This window comes from Macaca fascicularis, chromosome 9, assembly GCF_037993035.2.
Source record: "Macaca fascicularis isolate 582-1 chromosome 9, T2T-MFA8v1.1".
Lineage (NCBI taxonomy): Eukaryota > Metazoa > Chordata > Mammalia > Primates > Cercopithecidae > Macaca > Macaca fascicularis.
The window spans coordinates 116,144,916-116,162,660 of NC_088383.1; the positions used below are offsets into that span (position 1 = coordinate 116,144,916).

Consider the following 17,745-nt stretch of genomic DNA (forward strand, 5'->3'; position numbering starts at 1 on the left):
TTTGGTGTATACAGCTAGGAGTAAAATTATTGGGTAATATGTTAACTCTATGCTTAATTTTTTGCTATCAAATTGTTTTTCACAGTAGCTGCATAGTTTTACACTTCTGCTTACTGGCCTCTTTCTGCACTCTGAGAGAAAAAGAGTTAATGAAAAATAACAGAACAAAATTGCAGAATTTAAAAGCTAAGTGTCACGCACTTATCCTCCATTTAAAGCATCTTTCCCTAGGCCTCCTACTATGATTTGGTGGCTACAAAATCAGAGTTCCAAGAAAGACAAATAATTTACTTTCATCATTTAAAAAAATCCATTTCTTTTATTCTTTAAATCCACTCTGCTGGCTCTCATAGAACACAAGTAATACAGACAAATAATACCTCATTTGTGATTGAACTGCAGCGAAATTTCACAATAAAATTTCAAAAAGCAAAAATTTCAAAACAAAAGTTGTGATTATCACTTACTGAATGACTATGTTACTGAATATTCTTTTGGAGAATCTAATTCATGTACACAGACACACACATACATATATAATTTTCCTATGAATAGCAATGCTATATAAAGAGATTTGTATAAATCTCTCTCCCAATAATTACTGTAATAGAAGGTAAGATATGTTAAAAAAAAAAAAAAAAAAAAAAGGTCCCATAAACAAGGCTTGCTACTGACCTAAGTCAGTAACCAGGAAGCTTTCATGTGGCATCTACTAGGTGCTTGACGCTATAATGCAAAATGCAAAATGTAAACATTTGCTTTGGCTATATCCAGTCTGAGGCTGGGCACACGGCAATGACCAGCAGGAGTCAGAGTCACAGCCCATCTGCCTCAGAGTCAAGTTGCCAAAAGGAGCATGGACCTTGGCAGAGAAAACTGGTTGTCCTCCGCAGCACCAGCCTTTACAGCAGAAAAAATGCTGGTATTTTTTTAAGTGGTTATTTTTATTTATGTTCACTCTCCAAATAATTCTCAAGCCTTTTCTTCTTTTTCTATCCATCTATATTTCCTTTCCTACCATAACAGGGTTGAAGTTTTTATGGGCCCGGGCTCCACTGAAAACTTAACAAAAAGAAAACTTCTCTTTTGAAAAGTGTCTGTGTACTCAACTTTTTTACACAGAGTTGTGAGAGCTTATGTGAATCCCCTGAAGCCAACCTATGAACCTCTTCAAGGACACCTGCCTGCATTACGGTGAGTCATTTCACCCCTGGAGCCCTTGCAATGTGAACGAGGATGGATGTCCTCCTACAGGTGTTCTGATGATAAATGTGATCTTTTCTTTGTTGAATTGTCACTGGGGGCACCATATCCCTGGAAAATCATCCCTCTAGATTAATCCACTTCCTTGGATCTAAGAACTTTACTTAGGAAAGCACCCCTCAATTAGCTTTCTGCCAGTTGGCACTATTAACAAAGACAGGTCCTAACACTCACACGAGTCAGTGTAGTCAGCGGACAGAAAACACGTCACTTACTTAAACAGAGAGAATTTAAATGGAAGAATTGTTACCTATTATACTGTTGTTAACTAGATAATTGAAGATGTAAAAAGAGAACTTGAAGATACTACAGAGGAAGCAACTGCAGAAAGCAGCTATCCCAGGGCTGAGGGAAAAATGGAAAGAGGGTGGCGATATGAAAACTCAGAAATACAGAGGAGAGACCCAATGAGTTAAAACTCTGAAAACGGGATGCAGCATGTCTCCTCTGGCATCTCTGGTGGAACACCATGCAATTTGTTCCTGGAGTGTTGGAAAAATTGCAAACTGGATGCAGCTGCAGCTACAGGAAAGAACTCCTGCGGCCCAAGTGAAGATGCATTGCCGGGATGAAGCTCAGGGTAACAGGAAGGAGACAGGGAGCAAAGCAGGAACCAGCCCTGACCCCCTCCTCCAACCCTGCAGTCTTCCTGAAGCACCCTGTGCTTGCAGAGCTTAACACGGAGCCTGCAGGCAAAGCAGGAAGGCTGCAGAGGCCTCTCCAGCTTCCCAAAGCAGAGTGCAGAGGGGTAGGTTTGGAGCTAATAATAACTGGCACGCAAATTATCTCAATGAAAAGTCTCTAGATTTTGTTAAATTCTGAAATCAGCAATTGAAAAAGTTCCATCTACATAATAGACGCCTTGGAACGGCTAATAACACTGCCACCTGCACTGAGCACTCTCTATGTTCCAGAGTGTAACGATTTAGTTAATATAATCTGTAGTTTCACTTAATCTTCATAACACAAATTCCCTGCTCTCTGAATATACACACATACATGTATGTATACATATATCTATATATACTTATATATATTTATGTATACACGCACACACATATATGCACACATATATAGACATATGGCGAGAGGGAGAGAACGAGAACACTTGCATTATTTGGGTTAACTCTAGAGATCTAGTGTAATATTTATTCCTAAACAGAACAAAATAAATAAACAAACAAAAAGAGGAACCACCAAAATAACAAGATTGGGAATGTTTGAATAATTGCCCAGAACCTATATGCAATCTGACCTCCAACCCTGTGCTCTTAACTGCTCTATATTACTATGCACAGCCAGCTCGGGACACCAGATCTCCTTCTAAAAGGCCACTTTCCTAGTAAAGCACTCAGTGATATTCAATGACACTGAAACAAAGGCCCCTTATGCCCTAACGCTGCAGGGTTACTAGAGTTCACTGGGCTAGGAAAGCACCAGGACACTGCCTGGGTGATGTCTGCTGTGTTCCTATTAAAACCCATTCACTGTCTGGTCTCAATTACTTTGAATTACAATGAGCTACAGCTTCAATTGCATATAGCACAGATATTCTCATATAATTCTTTCCTAATGATACTACTTTAAACATAGAAAAGGATTTGGAGAGATGGGATCAGCCAAGGTGGAAAGACCATGAGTAAAAGCATAAAGAGATGCAACTAATTTTCTAAGGGGCATTCAGCTGACTTTTACAATTCTTTAAAAACACTTTTTAAAAATGCAGCAAAATTCTATGAGAAAAATCTCCATAGGCATTCATTTAATGCATTTCTTCAATAAAAATATTTATCCAGCACCTATAATTTGCCAAATAGAGGGGATTCAGATATGGCCACTGCCCTCAAGGATTCTGCCCTCTAATTGAGGGGATTCTACCCTCTAATTGAGTTTACCCTCAATTAGTCATGAATTCAATAACAACTACTAAGTATTGAATACTAATGCTGGCCAGTCACTGTTCAAAATGTCTGATATGTATTAAATTACTAAATGCTCACAACAATCTATAAGGCAGAAAAGTCTTAGTATCCCTATTTTACAGATAAAGAAAGTGAGGCTCAGAGAATTTAAGCTATTTTACCCAAGTCACATAGCTAATAAACGCTGGAGGCAGAATTTAATTCCAGGTACTCTGACTCCCAATCCTCTGTGTTTACCTAGGCCATGTTGCCTCCCATAAAAACAACAAAGAAATGCTAAATGTCATGTAGCACTGTGGACACCAGTACTGTATGGTTGGGAAATCAAAGAAGGTTACTTTGAGAAAATGACATTTCACCTGAGCTTGGATTTTTTTTTAACACAGACTTTATTTTTCAGAGCAGTTTTAGGTTGAACGGAAGGTACAGAGATTTCCTACATATTCCCTGCTCCCACACATTTACAGCTTCCTCTATTATCAATATCTCACACCAGAATGGTACATTCATTACAACTGATGAACCCACATCGACACATCATCATCACCCAGAGTACAAAGTTTACCTTGAGGTTCATTCTTGGTCTTGTCCATTCTATGCATTTGGACAAATTTATAATGACATGTATCCATCATTATAATATATGAAGTAGTTTCACTGCTCTAAGAACCATCTGTGCTCCTCCTATTCATCTCCTGCACTCCTCCAACACCTGGCAACCACTCATCTTTTTACTGTCTCCATAGTTTGGTATTTTCCAGGATGTCATACGTATTTGGAATCACACATTATGTAGCCTTTTCAGATTGGCTGTCTTCATTTAGTAATATGTGTTTAAATTTACTCCATGTCTCTTCATGACTTGATAGCTCATTTCTGATTAGGGCTGAACAATACTCCATTTTCTGGATGGTGTCACAGTTTATTTGTCCATTCACCTACCAAAAGGCATTTTGGTTGCTTTTAAGTTTCAGCAATTATAAACAAAGCTGCTATAAACAGCGGTGTGCAAGTTTTCATGTGGACATAAGTTTTCAACTCCTGTGGATAAATTCCAAGGAGTGCAATTGTTGGATCACTTGGTAAGAGTATGATTCGTCTGTGAGAAACCACCAAACTGTTTTCCAAAGTGGCTGTACTATTTTCCATTCCTAATAGCAATGAAGAAGAGTTCTTGTTGCTCCACATCCTTGTCAACTTTTGGTGTTGTCAGTGTTCTCAATTTTGGCCGTTTTCATAGATGTGTAGTGGTATCTTATTGTTGTTTTAATTTGCATTTCCCGAATGAAATATGATGTGGAGCATTTTTTCATATCCTTATTTGTCATCTGTATAACTTCTTTGGTGACATGTCTGTTAAGTTCTTATTGTTAAGTTTTAAGAGTTCTTTGTAAACGTTTTTTAAATAAAGTATATTATCTGACTGTTTTCATCGATAACAGTAACTCACCTTTATTGAAAAGTGTTTATTGTTTGTTAGATAGTAGATATTCAAGGCACATCTATCCAAAGTGGGATGATCTACATCTCCATCAATCAGCCTTACTGATTTGACATTTCAATAAGTACATTTGCAAGGAATAAACTTCAACATATTCTTTGGGAATTTTGTAAACTGGGCAGTTTGGTTTTGTAACTAATCAGAATTTATCGAATTTGAATTTTATATGTTAAAATTGAGAACTTGAGGTAGTGATAGCACAAGCAAGAAATGGTGGCTCCATAATTAATCCCAATTTAAAAAGTCCTTTGCTTATTAGAAAACAGCATGATGCAGTGAAGAGAGTTTGGAATTAGTCTGACTTTGCTTTCCAACTTTTGTATAATGAAAGGTATTGAAAGCAAAGCTTAATGAAAGCAAAGGTCTTGTATGACGCAGTTTAAGTGCCTTCTGAATCGTGTTTCCTCATCTGTGAAGTTGACATCAATGCTTTCTTTAGAATAAATGTTCTAGGCACAGAAGATGGCAGAGGGTATTTGATAAACATTATCCTATAGAAGCACAGTTGTTGGAACTGTCACAGAAAAAATCATGAAGAATATCGGGAATTCCCAAATTCACAAACACAGAAATATATCTTCGGGCTCCTGAATTTCTCCATTCATATGCTTCTAAAGTTACACATTTCCTATGCATAGATTCACAGAGAAACTGTCTAACTTTGTACCTTTCAATAAATTTTTAAAAATACATATATGGGTAGCAACTTTTGCAGTAGCTGGGGAACTCAGTGAAATCTATTCTTCAATCATTCTTTCTTGTTTCCATACAAATTACATGGTGGGTGTGTTCCCATCAAGAAAAGCTACAGCTGAATTCAATTTTCTGCTCTTTAATATATCTACACTTTCCATTTTCAGGCAACAATTTTCTTAGGGAGCTTCACATTCATTTTATTATTGTCACCAGCCATATCAGCTGACTTTCTTCTGAGGTCCTTTTGCGAAAAGAAACAAAACTTTGTTACTTCAAAAGGGTGACACCATAAAAAAAAAATCAAGAATATAGGGAATAGCTACTAATTAAGTGACTTTCTGCACAGTGCTTGAAATTCAAACACTAACTTTGACAAAATTGCCAATTATCTCAGATCATGGACTTCTGAGAGCCAGCTGCCCACAAGTTAGTGACACTGTGAATACTAAAGTCTGTTGCTAGGTTTTCAGCACCGTATTTGCTAGAACATTAGTACTGTAAGATTGTATCTAGATACTTATGCTATAGTGAAATAAACTTAGCAATATAGCCTTCTTGGTGATTCATAGAGCATATTAGCATATTAAAGTCTCCAAAGTCCTACAGTCAAGGAATCTACTTAATATTGCATAAGCCAGCATAGCCCAAACATATTTGACTTTGGAAGCTTTTTTAACATTTTGGTTAACACCTATTAATATTTTGCAGCACTGGTATTTCTCATAGTAATCTCTTCTAAACTATACGTACAATACACCAGGGAGCACAAAACAGTAACACGCAATATTTGAACAAAACTATAACACACAGTGTTTAAACAAATTTTAATTAATTCATCCAACAAACATTTCCTAGTAATTACTAATATATGAAAGCAAGTTGTTTATTCACATGGTTCATAAGCATAATTCACTGGCCTGCTGTGAATCAACATTTAATGAGCCCAGGGATGGGCTTTTGAGAGAACAACACGTAGCTCTTTGTGGGTAAATTAAGGTAAATATTTTATTTTAGCTCCCACTGAGGTGAACATCACGGTGAGGTGGACTCTCCTAGGTGTTCCCTGGAGTTTACTTTTCTGAGGTTCTGATGGTGGCTGTTATTCCACTATATCCCCGAAGCCATATTTTACAATGTTGTAGGTGGAGTCTGGGACATTGGAATGAATAAAACATTTTTATCATGAGAACAGTTAGCGTGTTGATTCAATACATTTAACTCCCTTGTGAAAAATCTTATATTGCAGTGCTCACATTTGATATGTACACTTTACCTGTTATATTTTTTCAAGATGAAAGCAGCTTGATTATTTGCATGTGTTACTTCTAATGACTCTACCTCTGAGGGATCTGCTCTATTTTTTCACAACCAATCATTTTTATCTTCCTTCATACTTTCAGACTGTTTCTATTGACCTAAAGTTTCACATGTTTCTATTTTATTTTTCCCCTCTAATGTGTTACTAGCTTTTCTCCTGTGGTGTCTCTGAGGTCTTCTACATAGTTTAGCCATTTTTCTTGTTCTGAAAGTAATTATTTAATTAAGAAATCAAATCATCAATATTGAATACCATTTAATAACTATTTTCAGTCCAATTAGGTGACATATTTAAGGCTACCTGTTGTATACATTCTAAACTCAGTCTCAAAAATGCTTAAGAAATACATACTGTAAACTCTTGCTATTCTTATAAAACTGCTACTACTTATCTACCACCAGTTATTTTCAAATTCATAAATTTAAAGGCACAATTTTTCTGTGTTTTTTCAGATGTTTACATAGAACAAGTGTAGGATGAAACTTAGGAAAACATACATATTTTATACAGACAGTTAATAATTAGTGATGTCTATTTAATATTTGTTATATAGTAAACCCTGTATTAAGCATTTCACATACTGGATCTCATTTAATCCTCATAAGAATCTCTTACATTCATTTGACAGTTAAAAGAACTGAAATGCAGAGTTGAGTACCTGGATCAAGGCCATTCCGCTGTGAAACACAGAAGCAGGTCTCAACACTGGATCTCTCTGACTCCAGAGCTTTCCCTATTAACCACTATGCTTTGCTGCCTCCAGAAAAGGACAATCTACTCTAAATATGCTACATATAGCAATGCAAAAGAAGAGATTTAGATGAGAATGTGATAATTAGAAGAGAAAGGAGCATTTAGGAAGAAAGTTAGGCAAGTGTTTAGGAAGAGAATTAGGGTGAGAATTTTAAAAATCAGGAAAATCCTTTTCACTGATTTTGCAATTCCAAACCATCATTTAATGTCTGGGAAATTCGTGGTCCTCATCTGTTAAATGGAATTGTTATTTCCTAATCACTTACAATGAATATACAGTGTTAGGTGAGTAAAGAGAAATTAGAAAATTTTAAAGAACACTCAATATTAGTTTCAAAGTGTCTTTCCAAGGTAATGTACAACATTAAATACTGTGTAAAATACTTTGGGACAGTGGGTCTATTTTCAGTAATTCACGAATAAAAATATTTTACTATAGCAATTTAAAATGTTCTAAGACCATTGTGTTAAATTACTTATACTGAGTAAAAGGAGGTTCCATGCTGGAGTGGTAGAAGTGTTTGGGACAAAAACATAAAATAAAATAAATATATTACTCATTCAATTTAGCCTAGTTCTAGCTCAGCTTCCAGATAATTCACAATAAGATTAGAAATGAGAAGCTAATTTATCATTCAAGGGACAGGAGCTTGTTTGTGGACACTGAATTATGGGATAGGGATTTTGCACGTGAACGCCTTAGACATAGCTTCTTGCCCAGATCTCAGGCTGAAGTATTCTCTCGTGATGAAAACAATTCCAAAAACAATGAATGCCTTTGTTCCGGACACACCTCTTCCATTCAGTTGTGTTCTCTATCATTCCCTCAGTATCAGGTCTTCTCTTCATTTTTCTCCCATTTATGCCCAGGGACTCTTCATATTTTGAATTACCTAAAGCTTTGTACTTGATCATTTCTTCAGAACCATCACTGAACTTGACTTATCAACACCCCTCTCCTCTTCTGAGAAAACTACATCCCATATTTCCTAATTTAGCACTTAACAATATTAAGGCCACTTACAGTTTCACTGTGGTTGTATTTGTGTAAAGTACTCTGCAACTAGCTTGAAATCCTCTGAGGTCAGCTGTCATATTTTATCTTACTGTATTTTTCAAATTATACAAAACATACTCAAGGAGTTAACTGCTTAAAAATGGTGTTGAGATCGGCCGGGCATGGTGGCTCACGCCTGTAATCCCAGCACTTTGGGAGGCCGAGGCAGGCAGATCACAAGGTCAGGAGATCGAGACCGTCCTGGCTAACACAGTGAAACCACGTCTCTACTAAAAATCCAAAAAAATTAGCCGGGCATGGTGGTGTACAACTGTAGTCCCAGCTACTTGGGAAGCTGAGGCAGGAGAATGACGTGAACCCGGGAAGCAGAGCTTGCAGTGAGCTGAGATCACGCCACTGCACTCCAGTCTGGGCAACAGAGCAAGACTCCATTTCAAAAAAAAAAAAATGGTGTTGAGATCATAGAGAAAGACTCTGAAAGACATGATCCCTCTCACTAAATGCAGGAATTTTACCATTCGTTGGAAGAGTTCCATGGATGCGCCAATACAGACCCTTTCAGGAATTAGGCCATTATTGTTAAGTGACTACACACTACACATGTTTAAAATGGCCACATTCAACATCGTTTGTAATAGTGGAGGGTTGGTATTGGTGCTTCCCCTGATCCCAGTACTGATTCCTGAAGAACATAGGAAAGAAGAGAACAATCACCACTTGCTCTAGGAACCACCACTGCTAACAATTTTTTGCTACATCTTGCCAGTGTAAGGCAAAGAGCCAGAACACAGAAAGGCTGCTAGAGGCTGGGATATCAGCTAATTAACCCTTGGAAGAAACTTTGCACCCCAATTCCGAAAAATGGGTGATAAAAATTTGAGGCCACAGATACTTCAGAAGCAAACCAGGATGGCCCAGAGTGAGAAACCTCAATCAACCTGACTAGAACCCTAGAAAACTGACAGCTCTGTGGAAGTCAGTACACATGCCACAGAAACATCACTAAAAGGAGAACTTCAAGCTAACACAGAAGCCAGGATTTACTGGCCAATAATTAAGGTATCTTGGATGGACCCCAGCTCTTGCCTTTGGCTGGCTTACAACTTTCCTCATGAGCAGCTCCCACCTAAAAGATTAACAAAATAAAATGTATGATAAAAAACAAGAGAGATTTAGCTTTCAAATTGTAACATAATTATGCTCATGCAATCCAAATAATTCTCAGCAGTCTGAAATTCCTCAGAGACCCAACTGAATATATTACAAACACTCTGGTCATAAAGCCCATGTTTCCCAGCAATAAAATTGCTGCAATAAACATTTGGGTTCTTTTCCATTTTTAGGATCATTTTGAACAACCTGCTTCTAATGTATTTTATTAGCTTCCTCAAAGTCTTCCAATGAATGACAAAACCTCCAGTGCTTTGTCTGAGTGGCTGACATTAAGCCATAATGTTGTTTTGCAGTGTGTAGTCTTCTCACTGCCAAGCAAGGGTTTTCTGTTATGTTCCCCTGCATTAAATCTCTCCCAGAAATACTGTCTGCAACCTCTAGGCAACTAGTAAAATGAGATTATCTCCCTTGACCCCAAGTCATTCCAGGATTAGCCAGAAGGGACTGTGAATACTAATAATACTTTCAATTTAAAGACATTTTTTTTTCCTTAGGTTAAAAAAAATCATGTAGTTTAGTCTTTGAACAACCACTCACAAACTCTTCTCTGAGTCACTGTGTGATCTAGTAACAACATATTTATTGATAAGGTTTTCCGCTGAGTAATCAGTGCATCATTTTATAAAGAGCGTTGTATGTGAAAGGCCTTCAGCAGTTCTGTAACCAACACATTAAGAAAGTATTGTACTTCCATCAGAGGCATTTTACATACAAGAGCTAAAAGTTGCTCCACTGCTATGATATTTCAAAAAGCAATTTTTAACAAGTTCTGTTCTTTTTCATCCTTAAAACCCAGTTATTAAAACTATAATAACAATCTCTTAAATGAATTTTAACCTCATGTTGTCAACTGATCTCAATAAAATCTTATAGGAAACTCAAAATGTATGTATTGTTCCCAGAGTGTCAGTCCTCACCAGGACCCTTCTTTCTATTCTGCATTTTCTGTCTTTAGTGATTATAACTAATATATTTCTTAAGAGTTACTGTGTTAAGTATTTTACATTTATCATAACACTTAGTCACACAACCATAAAAAGATATATCATTGCTACTCCCATTTTATACATGAGTCAACAGAAGTTCAGAGAAGTCAACCAACTTGGTCATAAGCTAGTGAGTACCATAACTACAGTTCAGTTTCAGATCCAATCCTAAAAGCTGTACCTCTAAACACTCTGCTGAACTATCTCTTTAATCTTTCCCTATCTGTACTAGAAGAATCCAATCTCATCAAGCTTTACAACTCAATGGATAATGGTAAAATAAGAAGACATCTGAAAATTTTTCCTGAAGTACATCTCAGGTCACCACACCACAGGCTAACCCCAAATAAAATTATCTAATAGAAATCCACCATGTATTTCTTCACAGGGAATGTTCCATAATTCATTGAAATAGAAGAAAGTTGACTTGATTGCTTTTTATACATGATGTGAACATATCTATCACTATACTACACCATTGTTACATAGACCCACAAGACTTTCCATTTAGAGAACTGTTCTCAACCACCCCTCAAGTCTGCCTCCTGTGGGTGAGAGACTTGAGAACTTAGACCTTTGAATGCTGCTTTCTTTCTTTGCATTCCATAGCAATTAATTCTCTCCTTTTTCTGAAAAAGGTACTAATAGTTCATGTATTGTTGCTTATGGCTATCACTTAGTCTATTTATAAATGCAGCAGATTTTTGAGACAATAAATATACAAAGACACAAAGAAAAAGAGTGAACAAAAAGTATGATCAGAAGAAAAACAGAATAAGGAAGTAACTGCATGAATAGCATCAACCATAAATGCAAGAACAACTCAAAGATCATTGGCCCTTCCTGTGGCTATCTCAGTCATAAGTTATTAGCATGAACCAGAAAACCACAGAGAAGAATTCACAAAGGAAACCATTGCTGTGAGCTACATGAACTAGCGGGAAAGTGCTAGAAAAATCCTCTCTTTGTCTTTGGACTCACAGCAAAGATAACATGCAGAATATTGTGTTTGTATGTCTGGGTAGAAAGAAAATCACTATAAAACTGATAAAAGAGACTTCCCCCAAAGAGACAGTGGCAGTTTCCCGTTTGGCATGTTTGAAGCAATAGTGCCATTTCTTAATTGTCCAATTTGTTGTGAATAGCCTAGTTTTCCTTCCATTTAATTTCAGGGTTTGTTTGATTTTTAATCACTTCTGCACTTTTGGAAACTCTCATAGCAAAGATTTTTCCGTCCTCAAGGCATGGTTTCCCACCTGTCAGAACAGGGCCTTGTCTGCCCTCAGAGGCCCTGAGGTGGAAATGAAATGGCCTCAAATGTTTGGAACTTTGCTTTCCCTACTCTTTAAGAGATTTTTGTTTGGTTGGGTTTCATTTTATTTTGTTTTGTTTTTAAAGTTTTTTGTTATTGTTGTTTATACTACTTTTTTATATATGATGTATATATACTATATATACACTACATATGTACAACATATATACACATATACACACATATATACATCATATATATGTATATATATGGCATATATATACTACTTATCATTTTAATTCACACACAGTGCTGTCCAAAGGTGAAGACTTTTGTTTTATTTTGTTTACTACCCCAAAGAAGTGGTGTTTCTTTTTTGTTTTTTTTTAGAGACAGAGTCACACTCTGTCGCACAAACTGGAGTGCAGTGGTGCGATCTCAGCTCACTGCAACTTCCGCCTCCTGGGTTCAAGCAATTCTGCCTCACTCAGCCTCCGAAGGAGCTGGGATTATGGGTGTGTGCCACCACGGCTGGCTACTTTTTGTATTTTTGGTAGATACAGGTTTTCACCACGTTGGCCAGTCTCGAACTCCTGAGCTCAGGTGATTTGCTCACCTTGGCCTCCCAAAGTTCTGGGATTACAGGTGTGAGCCAGCGCGCCTGGCCTGGTGTTCCATTTTGTTTTGTTTTTACAAATAAGTCCTTTAAGTCCAAAGTCCAAGAGCCAGATTTCTTGATGTGAGAAGAAATCTGTGAAAGCCAACTGCTTGGTGGATCACGAGGTCAGGAGATTGAGACCATTCTGGCCAACACAGTGAAACCCCGTCTCTACTAAAAATACAAAAAAAATTAACTGGGCGTGGTGGTGGGCGCCTGTAGTCCCAGCTACTCAGGAGGCTGAGGCAGGAGAATGGTGTGAACTTGGAAGGCAGAGCTTGCAGTGAGCTGAGATCGCACCACTGCACTCCAGCCTGGGAGAAAGAGCCAGACTCCGTCTCAAAAAAAAAAAAAAAAAAAGTCTACTGCTTGAATACAGTATTTGAAAGGGTTTATTATTATTACCAAAGGAAAGGTAACAACATGAAGATAGAGGTTTTCTCTCCTGGCTCATTGCCTCTGACTCTGAGGAGAACTAGGAACTGTGGTAAGCAGATTTGAAAAGAAGAATACTTAAATCTAAAGCAACATCCTATGTGGTAAAAGCATTGCGTACTGTCAATCTTATAGCTCATATATTTCAAATTAGACTTCTGGTTGTGTTTTATTTCAATTTTTTCCATTTGATTTTCAAATGATTTTGATTGTTGGTATTGTTTTTCATATTATTATTCCAATCCCATTTAACTAAACACGTTTTTAAGTTAAAACCCTTGATGACTAAGACACAACCACTTAAAGGATAAGACTGTCATGGGTCATACTTTTTTCTTTATCTTTAGAAAGCTAAAGTGTGGCAATTAGTACTTTGTGAACCCAAGGAATTCTTCAGACCAATTACTTCCACAATTCTAAGAAATGAGACACTACATCTTCAGAAGATTCTTAACCTACTCCTAGCCTTATAGGTGAGCAGAGCTATTCTAAGTGAAACCCTTTCTTCTTCACAAAGAACTCACAGCTTTAAAGGAAAGAGGGCAGGAGGATGAGGGCTGCATATGAGCACTCTAAAAGGAGGCCCTTGAGGGGAGTGGGATGACTCATGCCAATCTATTAAAATTCTGACTGGAATGGGGTTATATGAAGGGTTTGAACATGACACCAAGGCTTTAGCATGGGCCTCTCAACCTGCTGTTAAGGTGAAATGTATGGAATGCTGTTGGATATTCACTCAGGCTTGGATGACTATGACATATCCTTCCATTTTCTACCTAACATAACTTTCTCAATTGTATTCATCTAAAACTAACAGAATATTACCTAGAGCTGATGTGAATGTCCACAGTAGGGGAAAAGGTGGGTTTTTTGGTTTGTTTGTTTGGTTGGTTGGTTTTTATGAGATGGAGTCTTGCTCTGTCACCCAGGCTGGAGTGCAGAGGCACGATCTCAGTTCACTGCAAGCTCCACCTCCTGGGTTCATGCCATTCTCCTGCCTCAGCCTCCCAAGTAGCTGGGACTACAGGCACCCGCCACCACACCTGGCTAATTTTTTTGTTTTTTTGTATTTTTAGTAGAGACAGGGTTTCACCGTAGCCAAGGTGGTCTCGATATGCTGACCTCGTGATCCGCCCATCTTGGCCTCCCAAAGTGCTGGGATTACAGGCGTGAGCCACCGTGCCCTGCCGAGAAACGGTTTTAAATGGACAAGGACTATACTATTTCTTAGTCTCAGAAGACAAATCTCTGTTTAAGCCTCAGTATGTATAAAGACCACAGATGTGTTTGTGTATGTATATGTATGGGAAGAGAAAAGAGGGGAGAGAGAAGAGAGAATACTGAATTTCCCAGCATTAAAAAAATAGAACATGAAAAAATAAAATGTAATTTTATTTTTATTTATTTATGAATGCTTAATAATAGTCCACAATAGTTACAGATGCAAGCTAATCAAATCCACACTTTGACTTCTCCATCTGAAAGGTAGAGGTACAGTAATGCATTCCTTGATGCATTTCTCAACTAACTCCTGACCCATAATGAGATGAAGTAAATTCTACAAAACCACAAGTAAAATTATTCAAAAGTTACTGTGAGTTTGTTTTAAAAAACTACAGCTTTCAAGATTATCTGAGGCTCTAATCTATCCCATTTCCTGAAAAACACTAGAATCATTCGTTCATGAGACTCTGATTACAAGCTTACTAAAACATTGATGATCCACCAGATATAAACTCTAGGGCATGCAAAATTTCAGAAGCACAGCTTCTGAAACCAGTATCTGGTCTTGATGAGCATTCACAGTAGTGTGAAGCCCTCAAAGCTTTTGTTTTATTGAAGAGATCTTGGGTTCCAGATTCATAAAATCTTAAAAGCACAAGTACCTTAGCCTATTCACAATGGAAGAGAAAGAGACGGAGAGACAGAGAAAGACAGAGATAGATGCAGATAGACAGAGATGTCACTAAATATTTCTTCTGCCTCTAGGTTTCTCTAAATCATTCTGTCTCGAGGACTCTGAAAACTACATTGTCTTTTTAGAAAAGCCTGATTTGTCCTTTGGTAATAGCATTTAAACACAACAAACAAAAATTGGCCAGAGTATCAACATATAATATCTCTACTGACTTAACATGTCTCTCCTCAAATTGGGGTGACTTATCATTAAGACTGAAAATGGTTAGTTTTATGTAAATACATGTGAAATCTACTTCCAAAACAGAAGAACATGATTAAAGCTCATTTTGCAGCTTGCCTTTTATGGACAATCATGATGTGCTTTATTTTATTAAACCCTTAAATAATTTATTTACTATCAAATAACACCCTCGTTAAAAGCTACAATAAGGGAGATAGATGTCACTCGGAAGACATATGGGATAAACAAAATGCCAAGGGCAGTTTTGAAGAGAATTGGGTAAGTAAAACAAGTTTCTGAGAGCATTTACTCCAGCTCAGAAAATACAGAAGTTTGTTGACACCCAAACATATGTGACACATTGAAGATGGATGTTTAAAAATCCTACTTGGCTGAACACTGTAGAATTATATGAAGAATACTTTTTAACAACCACACAATGTTTTTCTCAAGAAGACTAGACAATGAGCATTTTGTATTATGCCAAGGCAACTGCCTTAAAGACACTAGCTCTATATTCTACAATCACTCACAAAGCAATTGGAATTTGAGAATAAAACAAACCAAGGCCTTTTCCCCATTACCAAACAAATTTCCAAGCCATATTGTTGAAAAGAATGCAGTTGAATAAAGAAGTCCAATGCCTGGAAGTGACTTGAGGTTTAAAGCACTTCATAAATGCTGTCAAAATAAGGATTTTCAAAGCTAGTTTTCACAGTGAAGAGAATTCGGGCAATGGAGAAGCATCTGTGTAATCTCATCTAAGCACACTACCTAGAGGGCTCATTGCTTTCCAGAGACATGGAATCATTTAATAGGTTCACAATTCAAACAGAAGTCCTAATCCATTGTATATTATAGTAAAACCCAGCTAAGACTACAAAAAATGTGAACATACAGATGCAAAATTAATCCACTTCTCAAAGCTTGGAAGTGAGCAGATGATGAATTTTATGACACAGGTGGATTATTTTGGGAGGTTAGGGGCAGATACTTAACCTCATTTAAAGACCAGTTTTTAATAACTAAGGGAAGTTACTACACAACAGCTTAAAATATTGAGATATCCTAAAATTATCCTATATTGTTTATACTTCAAATAATAAATTTATCAAACTATAAATAATATGGCATATTGGAAAGACCATGAATTATGAGTCAAGTAGGTCTAGATTCAACATTTTCAATATTTTCACTTTGCCACTTATAGCTGTGGACTTTAGGTACATCTGAATTATCTCTTGGGTTATATGGTTCTCTTTTTTTAAAGCAATTGGAAGAACACATACATCATATAGTCATTAATTGTATTAAGTGACCTACCAGCATGGTTTGGGAACACAGCATTCTGTTAGTCACACTATTTAACTCCACCTAGAAAATATTACCAGACACAGGCTGTACACAGTGGCTCACACCTGTAATCCCTGCACTTTGGGAGGCCAAGGCAGGTGGATCAGAAGGTCAGGAGATCAAGACCATCCTGGCTAACACAGTGAAACCCCATCTCTACCAAAAATACAAAAAATTAGCCCGGAATTGTGGTGGGCACCTGGAGTCCCAGCTACTCAGGAGGCTGAGGCAGGAGAATGGAGTGAACCTGGGAGGCGGAGCTTGCAGTGAGCCAAGATCACACCACTGCACTCCAGCCTGGGCGACAGAGAGAGACTCTGTCTCATAAAATAATAATAATAATAATACACACACACACACACACACACACACACACACACACACATACACACACACATAGAAATAACACTAGATTGAGGATTTTATTTTTATTCTTCTGTGGCTTCATCTCTTTTACTTTAAGTCAGTCTTGGGGTTGTCTTTGTTGAGATGAAATAATTGTCCCCTACAAAATAGAAGAAACTCACTACATTTCACCTGCCACCACTTGGCTTGGCTGTCCCCTCAAACATGAAGCCTTATTGGGGGGTAAAACAATCCTTCTTGCTTTTTTTCCTGTAAATCATGGTATTGCACAGTGGCTCTAGCCAGTCCAGTCTTACTAAGTAGCTTCATCCTTGATCCATATGTCTAGTTTTCCTGGAGAAACATGTTTTCATTTAATAAATAAAAGACAATGTAATATAATGGAAAGTTCCTGATACATCTATGTTGATTGGTTCTATTACTTCCCAGCAGTAATATTACACAGTTTTAACCTATCGGAATAGTCACTAGCTCCTCTCTAAATAATACCAATATCTTGAGTCATTGTAAAGACTGAATAAGAATGTATGTAACATACCAAGTCAATTTCCTACCACCTGGTCAATGCTCAATACACAGCAATAGTGAAGATAAAGAAGGTGACAAGTAGCACAAGATTAACTGGAAAGCTTCTAGAACCTTATATTGGGATGGCCATGAGAAGTCAAGCGTTTGAAGAACAAAGGTAACATGTATTATGAAGACATGGCAAAGATGGAATTAATAGTAAAGGAGGGAAAATAAATATCGTCTTAGGCCTCCTAACTCTCTGCAGAAACCTTCCCATAGCCCCTGCCTGTTTCCCTTTTGTTTGATAGAGTTTCTCAATTGCTGTGGGTTGGGTAATTTAACCAGCAGATATCTTATCTTATCTTATCTTATCTTATCTTATCTTATCTTATCTTATCTTT

At 37.2% G+C, this 17,745-nt stretch overlaps 1 protein-coding gene across 8 annotated transcripts in view; it reads right to left on the reverse strand.

Moving 5' to 3' along the window:
* Positions 1-17,745, reverse strand: part of SORCS1 (sortilin related VPS10 domain containing receptor 1) — a 591,779-nt gene that overhangs the window by 496,128 nt on the left and 77,906 nt on the right. The window lies entirely within an intron of this gene.